This window comes from Cupressus sempervirens, chromosome 11 (genome assembly GCF_028749045.1).
Source record: "Cupressus sempervirens isolate cs-2001-9-10 chromosome 11, ASM2874904v1, whole genome shotgun sequence".
Lineage (NCBI taxonomy): Eukaryota > Viridiplantae > Streptophyta > Pinopsida > Cupressales > Cupressaceae > Cupressus > Cupressus sempervirens.
Window position 1 is genome coordinate 441,882,491 of NC_143128.1, and position 9,249 is coordinate 441,891,739.

At 33.0% G+C, this 9,249-nt stretch overlaps 1 pseudogene; it reads left to right on the forward strand.

Annotated features, from left to right (window-relative positions):
* The first annotated feature begins 482 nt into the window (after positions 1-482).
* LOC149530320 (uncharacterized) lies at positions 483-7,297 on the forward strand (annotated as a pseudogene).
* Positions 7,298-9,249: the final 1,952 nt, after the last annotated feature.

The window sequence follows — 9,249 nt, forward strand, 5'->3', positions numbered from 1 at the left end:
AATTAAGATTTTGAAGACAATCTTCTCTGTGTGTTAGTGATAACAATTATTTTTGTATTTTTGGGTGAGGCTTCCCTATGTTCCTCTTCATATTTGGATCGATTCCTTTTTGGAGGCCGTGGGAGATGCTATCGGTGATTTCCTAGCGGTTGATGACAATTCATTAGATATTATGCATTCTATTTATGCGAGGATCCAGGTGGAAATGGACAACTCTAAGGGATTGCCTGAAAATATTAAGTTAGAGCACCCTAAAGGATTTTGGATTCAAACTTTGGACTATGGAGGGATTCCCTTTAGAAGTAGAAAGTATCTTTTGACAGGTCATTTGGTAGCGCAATGTGGTTCACATAAGGTTAACACCAAAAAAGTCTACTCCTTGGTGGAAGGGAGCCTCTTTTGAAAATTACATTGTTGTTAATAAGAGCTCCTCCCAGATTGTTGTGTAGGAGTCCCGTTTTGTCAAGCCTAATGGTTCCATGATGGCATCTCTTGTTGGTCCTGTTCCTCTTGAGATTTCTGTTGTAACTTTGGGTTGTACAATAGTTGGAATGCTTGTAGTTGATGCTGGTTCTATTGTTGGGTTTGTTCCTATTGGGTCTATTGGTAAATCTTCTATTGTCTCTGCTAGTTTACAATCTTCGAACAAATCTCTTGATCTCTTTGCTACTCTTGTCGGTCATCCCATGCTAGAAGAGGTAGGTTGTGCCATGATTTCTGCTGGTATTGGTACTGCTATTGCTCCCTTGGTTGTTGGATTTGTTTTTTTGGGTTTATCCAGAATTCTCTTGCTAGTTTTGTTGCAGCAATTTTGCTTCTTCAACATTCATAGGGGTTCTCTATAGTTAAGGAGTGGATCCTACTTATTGGGAATCACAATAAGAAGTCCTCTCTCGTTTCAACATGATGTTACATTCCTAGAAGAAGGGAGGTAAAGGAACACCCTAGTTTTTTCTTTCCCCGTCTTCTGTAGGATGAGGAATCTTGGTTTCTTTCCCTTGGGGCATATTGGGTCTATTGTTATTATCTTATTATTTGCTAGTCTCTTTTGGTCTTGTTTTATGTGGATCCTTCTTGGTCACTATTTTGGGACAGTGGACTACTATCTGCAGTTGTTCTTTTTGTATGTACTTAGTTGAAAATCTTAATGATGATAAGTTATAAGAGGTTTTGGTGTCCCTTCAATTATTTCCGTAGAGAACTCTTCATTCCCATGAATTATAAGATGTCACAATTGCTGAAAAATTTATTGATGTACATGGTTAATCTTGATTACCCAAGTCTAGGTTGGGTATGGCAATAATTAAAGGGATTTATAATGTTGGAGAATATTATGGAGGCGATTAATGATTAGTCATCATCTAGTTTAGCTATTAACTATAATGATATTGACAACACTTATATTTTGGAGGTCATGAGAAACCTCTTTGGTTGACTTGGTGTAATTGGGGACAATTCCATAAGGAAATGGAATGGTGCTTGGTGATTTAGTCTCAAAAGCATTAAATTTTTACCTTGAAAGAATACAATGAGTGCTAAGTGTTCCATTCATGAGAGATGGGTTTTGGTGAACAAGTATAGGTGAAATATTGGTCAATAAGTTTTGACTAATAAGCTACACAATTGAAACCTGATATCAATATCACAACTTCAATATGTGTTTAACCAATTAAAATCATTCTTCTATGCTATTCAATAACTTATAGTTGATATTTATTCTTTTTTAGAATGCTTATTATTGTAAATACACAACAAAATGAAGATTTAGGGTGTATGATAAGGTCATCCATAGAGTGCAATCAATGACAATGACTTGTATTCTTTTCTCCACATCTTTATGATCATTAATAAAGATTTTTTTTTGGTTGATATTTGCTTTCTTTTTTGTTTTATCTTTTTAATTTTTTTTTTTTTCCAATCAATCTTTACTTTAAAACAAAAAAAAAAAAAAACTTTTGTAAAATGCTGCTTCTTTAATGTTTTCACCTAGATGTGCAATGCTTATTTCTCTACAAGAATCAATATGTCAAATTATAATTTGAAGTATTGGTTGATAACATAGGCTAGTCAAGGTACATTTTTGCCTTTTTCTTCTACGATTAACAAGACATGTTTGGGAGAATAGAAATCGATAAATGATATACCTAATACAATATTTGTAAGATTCTGGTTCAGCTTGAAAAGATCAATATTCAAATTTGTTTTGTTGGACATGATTGTTTCTCTGTCTTATTACATTCAAAGCTATTACATTATGTAAATGAATTTATATACATAATTACTATCTAGTATTTCTTAAATTTTTTATAATAGGGCCACCATAGAAGTTTGAAGCATGTGTTTATTTATGCATCATACTATTTTGACCTAGTTTAACAATTGTTTATCGAGCATACTTACTCTAGGATAACAATTGTTGATTAAACACACTTACCATTAAATTGAATAGATTATTTAATTAGGTCTTGGTTATTTGTGCTAGGAGTGGTAGTGTAGTGCATATTGATCTAAAATCAAATGGGTAGGGAACACCGAATTTGATTCTTCTTCTAGGAAAAAAATTGTCCTTCATAAAGCTCTTCAAAATTTTGGTTTATCTTTTAAAATATCTTGTTTCATTTTCCATTGAGCTAATTTCTTATTTATTTAGGAGATTGATTGATGGTTAAGATGTTTTAAAACTGAAAATTATCTACACACTTCCCTTATCAACTTTAGGTGTATTAATCCTAGAAAATTTGTATATGGGGTTAAGTCTAGGTGGGATATGTTCTTTGAACTCTATTAGATGGGAATCATGACTTCTTATAAGGGGGGTCTAAAGGGAAATCTCAACAATGTTCTTCCTTTGGGTTGTCAAAGAGAATGTCCTTTTCATTGTGGTTATTTGGATTTGTTTTTGGAATCCTTTCTATAAATGCTGTTTCAAGATATATTCATCATGATGCATGCATATCAAGATAATCTTTTACATGAGCAAATCATCCTTGTTTTGTATAGATGCTTCCACATTCTTGTCATTTGTTTGCTTCTCTATCTCTTATTCATATACATCTTGCATGCATAAATCATCTTCTTCAGTTTTATCCAACCACATAGTTGTGCTAGTAAAACACTAGTACAAAAACAACAATGTGACTAAAAATACCACTAAAATTTGTATATATGTGACTAAGTTATAATATCCAGTCAGTTATAACACTACTAAATTTACTATTAAGCAATTTTAGTCATTTATTTGATCACTGATTTTGATCATTGATTTAGTGGTATATTCAGTAGTATATATAGTGGTATATTTGGTAGTATATTTAATAATTGATTTAGTAGTATATTTAATCATGTTGCTAGTCACATATTTAGTAGTATATTTAATCACAGATTTAGTTGTATATTTGATAGTTGATTTAGTCACATATTTAACAATATATTTAGTAGCATATTTAATTGTATATTTGGTCACATATTTAGTATATTTAGTCACATGTTTAGCGGTATATTTTGTAGCATATTTAGTAGTATATTTGATCAAATATTTAGTAGTATTTTTAATAGTGTATTTGGTCATAATAGAGCATGATGGAATCAAACCACCATCCGTCTGCTTGTAAAGTAGGTGCTCTTCCATTGAGCTAGCACCCTTTAAAGAATGATCATACAATGTGTAACATTCTACATGTCTTGGTTCTTATCTTTTGAGTTAATCCCAAGCATAAAGTAGCAAGTTGGATGACATTTTATTATCAATAAATTGATAGTTGTGGGGATCTAATCAGTACATATTATCCACCTCAATTTCTTGTTTGGTAGAATCAACTTTGTCATTTTTGTTCTTGTTCCTCAAATAACTCATTAAAATAAGTATGATGGAATCATGTAAATTTTAGTTGCATTTTTTAGTTTCTTGAATAGTATAAGCAAATCAACCAAAGAAACATTCTCACTTCAAAAGGAGTGATTTTTTTTAGCATTTTATTAAATGAAAATAAGGTCAAGAACTATTTTTCAAGCATTATTTTATTCCTATTAAGGCAAATTCAAAGTGATAAAAATTGAGCCTAAGAGAACTTGAAGGTACCTCTCTTAATAACATGGAACCCCCTCAAAAAAGGTATCCTCTACATGCCTTTCTAACACAATCACCATGTAAACCATAATCTTGCCTTTCAACAAATACCTGCTCACAATAAAAAGGATCAAATTTCGATATAGAATCATGACCAGTAAATAAATAGATTGGGTCTCATATTCAACTAAATAAGTTCCTTTATTAAAAAAACTAAAATCTGGTACACTAAGAAGTTTGAGCTCTATATATATAATATTATGAAATTAATACATAATTATGCAAAGATCCTACATTTAGTACAAGATGAGGAACTTACTTTTGATAATCACATGGTGCACACTAATTAAGTTCTCAACCAGTAGAATCAGTTTCTTTTTGCTATATGGTACCATGGAATGAATTAATTATGTCTTGTTAACACACTTGGGAAAGAAGAAATGCCTGTAAATGATCAAAAAGATTAGAATCCAAGATTAATTAAGAATGTTGCAAACTATTTCTCAATTCAATTATGTAGTTATTTTTACATTAAAGTGTTTGATCACTTTATGTGATTCATAATTAAAACTAATGGTAGAGAGCTAAATGATAAAATATCATTCATCTTGATGATGGATCATGATGTGTCATCTAAAATGTCGACGTAAAAATACCTACAAAATTAGATCCAAAATAGCTTGCAATAATAACAAGGATTGTGGACATCTATCAACTTCTGTAGATAAGAATACCTAAGCTAGGAATAAAAAATGAATGTTTGTTGTGTCAAATTGAAATGGTTGTAGATATGCAGAAATGATAGATATACAAATAGATAATTTTGTAGAGGCACATGAGGGATATTAAATTAAAACTAAATATGGCTAGTTGTGTACTAAAGGTATTGATGTTTAATTGAAGACAACTACCCAAGAAACAACCAAAAGAAATCTTTTGCACCAAGAAATGTTATGTGGTTCTAAACAACCATTTGTTCATAGCCACTTTGGTAGATATCTCCCGATGTTACAAAATGTTTCCTTACATTCTAGTAATTTCCTAAATCATGGTAGCTATGTTTGATATATTGTGATGTTGAACATTGAACCATTAGCCATTTGAATGAGTGATGAGTCTTTACAAAAAATATAAGAAGTCTATAGAAAAACCCTTGCACAATTCCATAGGCATCTCTATTCATGTAATGCAAATTCTAATTCTATGAATAGAGTAAGATTTGGTCAATCGTTGATTCATGGTAAGAAAACCCACTTCAGGGACTGCGTAGTGGTTTAAAATTTAAGCAATATGCTCATTAGCAACAACATATTCCTTCCCTTGGAAACATGCAGTCAACCATGAATGATTCAACCTCAGGATTTTCCATGATACAACAACTTAGTACAACTATGGGATTTGGTGTTGTAGACCAAGTGAAAGGGATAAACAATTTAGCATTGAATTCTCAAAACAATGCTATGGTGATGTAGTTGATGCTACAAAAACAACATGTATAACAACAACAATTGTAAACACCACTGACACAAAAGAAACTTGGGGGGGGGCAACTTCAAGGTGCTGAGTTTGTGAGTGGACAAAATCTGGATATGTCCTTGCCCAATCTTGTTGGATCCCAAGTTGCTCCAAATGAAATTAGAGGGATGCCAAATACTATACCGTCTCTGGGCAATAACAGTAACAGCCTTGGCAATAATATTGCGTTGGGTTCAGGGCAATCAAAGCATATTCCAACAATGGAATATGGCTTGGATGTGTTTGACTTTGGTGCATCAGATGTAATTGGAAGAATGCACACTATAGAGTACAAAAGAAAGGATGTTCTTGTGCTTAAACAAAATGATTATTCGACCCCCAATGCTACAATTGCTGCTGCTTTGACATCTATTGCTACTAAAAGTGGATTGAACATTTCACGAATTAAGAGGCTTGGTGACATGAATGCCATAGTTAATACATCATGAACTAGTTCTACAATTAATTTTGGTTCATCAAATGAACTTGGACAAAATTATGGTCAAAGTAGGATTAAAGATTGGCAAATGAAAAATGTATTTATTAACCTAAGTTTGAGTCAAAAGGCTAATGTTGTCTTGGGTCCATTTCATGATCAGGCTCCTCCTCATGGAAGCCAGGATTTGAATGCTCCTGTCGTGCATGAGTCAGGATAGGTTAGAAGTTTCAGATTGGTTGGGTAAAGTCAGAGACTTCCAAGAAGATTGGCCTCAAATGTTGGGTATCCTAGGATTTTCAATCACATGAAAAATCAGAGTGAGCTGTTAGGGACTGATACTAGGTTGTGAGTGAAGGTTGAAGATATATCAAAATTTTCTCTAAATTCAAAAAATTTGAGCAACATGCATTCTAAGTAGTATTCTTTGGATGATTACATGAGCATCTTCTTCAAATAGGTGTGAAAATTGTTCTAAATATTTTTATTTGTATTATGAAATTTGAAATTAATTCTCAAGTTGCAGTATTGATGGAAATTTTTTGTATGTTGAGCTTCCTTTAGGCTTTAGCCATCCACACACGTCTAGATTGTGTAGCAACATTATTCTATGATATTGGTATTCATTTTGTATGCCATACTTTCAATGAATATGCTACCACTCTTACTTCATGATACACACACATGTGATCTTGTTTAAAAGGATCCACATGCATGGTGAAATGATGATTGCTTTTTTTATGTTAGGATTTTATTCACACATTCATTGTAGATACCCCCACACACACACACACACACACACACACACACACACACACACACACACATAGAAATAATGGTTTCGGTTGAAGACAGAGTCTTGGTGTTGCACGAGTTTCCCACATACTTCACATGGGATGTTGTGAAATAGGAAAATAGTTGCTTTTTGTTAATAGATTGAATTTAGCTGAAGGCATTATTGAGACACTTTTTGTGATTATTCATATACATAATCATGATTTTACTGACAACAAGTGGTGTGTGCAGAAGGTTTAGCTGCACTTAATCACTAATGATGATGCATAATGAGATAATGAACATGGTCTCATTATTTATTGATAGGGCTAGTACTAAAATCATTTTTTCATTGATTAAAGCTTGTTTTTCTTCTATTTGTCAAATTATTATATTGATAATTCTAGGGGTTTGATTATGTAAATGCACAACAACAGGAAGGGTTGGGTTTGGCAGATGGTGATTTCAATTTGGATGGGTATTAGCTGGATAAAATCCCATGCTAAATGAAAATATTTGTTTATTACTTTTTTTTTTATAGGTGGTTTTCTCCTCATCAATTAGAACAGTACATAGCTCGATGGTGTTTGTGAAATAAGAAGATTGTCTTATCATCATTAATCTTTTATATATGCCCAATGAAGAAGTGCATTTTTAGATGTGGGTGGACTAGATAGAAAAGCTTCTTTCTAGATTTAGATGTATACTTGTATCATAGTGCCTTGCTTCTTGCCTAGGTGGGTCAAAGTTTTCTGACATGCATTCTCTTCACTTATTAAGATTAAATTCCACAAGTTTGTCTTATTAATATGACATTTGGATGTTTGGGAGGTTTGAGGGTGTTAGATATGAGATAGACATCCATCAAATCATTGTCAAGGTCTATTGCAAATTTAATGCATTTGAAATTCCCAAGGTCTTATCAAGGGGATCTTCAATCATATACTGAAGTTGTTCTTTCGCCATTTGTAAATATCACATATTAATGAGAAATTAAGTTTGAAAAAAGTAAGTCAACTTTATGCTTTTAAATGTGCGATGCTTAAGCCTATCAGAAATAACAATGGGAAAGTAAGTCCTAGGGGGGGCCGGGGGGGGTGGGTGGGGTGAATCAACTCTTAAAACTTTTGCCTCTTAAAACATATCACCTACATCCATCTCATAACTTAACCTGTAAATTGAAATAACATAACATGCATCACATCCATAGCATAAAGTGAATAACACATAACACAATCAATTTGGTTATTCAGAAACCCTCTAATGAGAAGGTAAAATTGGGGTGGGGATGACACTCAAAAAATTCACTATTGTAGTTGTAAAGTTTTGCCAATTATGGCTACAAAGTGCTCGATCATACTCTATGAGCTCCCCTGTGAAAGGTCTACCTTGTTAAAGGCTTACAAAGACTGTTAGGTCTCACCTTGTTAGAGGATTTAAACTTATAATAAAGAAAGCGCTCGGTTAAGAGATTTATAACAACCTATTAGGACTACTTGGTTAAGAGATTTTCTCTACATCACCTATTAGAATGATTCAACACTGTGATCCTTCGATTAACACCTTTCTACTTGATGTCAGATCTCCTACTTATTGTTTAAACCTTGCTCCTCCTAATCAGATATGTCTCCTCTGCCCTTTCACTTCTTTACTCTGTTCTTCTCAAACTGATTATGCAATGCATAAATTTTTTATAGCCATATCAACCACCATGATTGCCCTCTAAACTCTTTGTATTCGTCTCCTCCCACACACACAAAATTCTTAGGGTTTTCCTTCTTTTATAAACATTGGCGGTGATGGATTAGGTAAGAATCAATGATTGAGATCGATCCTTATTTTTGCATAATGCTTCCCTCAATTTGATTGGTTGCATGTATTGTATAGGGATTCGTAATATGATTCCACACTCATCTTTTACAATCATAAAATATGAGTATGTCAGCCCAAAAAAAACACATAGAAGTTTGTGCCATTACAAACATCTATGCTATAAACTATTCACTCAACATCCAAAGGCTTTGATGCTCGACCTCTACTGTGCTCTTAATGCTGTAACTTGACATCTAAATAGCTCAACACACTCTATTTTCTTGGCACCAAAATTACTTGGTACGTACTATTTTCTTGGCTCCCTTTGTTGGCTTGGCACCTGAATGATTTGGCACACGCTGACTGTTTGACACCTACTAGTGCCTGGCACTAACTTTCATACTACTCGACATGTATTATCTGAACAATTATGCTCGACATATACTGATCTTTTTTGAATAATGACTAAGTGTTTTGTCACTACTTTGTCAAAACCAATATGAGATTAAAAATCTCTCCCTTTGACATGAGTGGAAAAAACACTTTGTCATGGCATATACATTCTTATCTAATGCATAAGTCAGATAATGTTTCTTCTCTACTCGGCTACAATACAAAACTTTCAAATTTCAAAATATGCAAAATT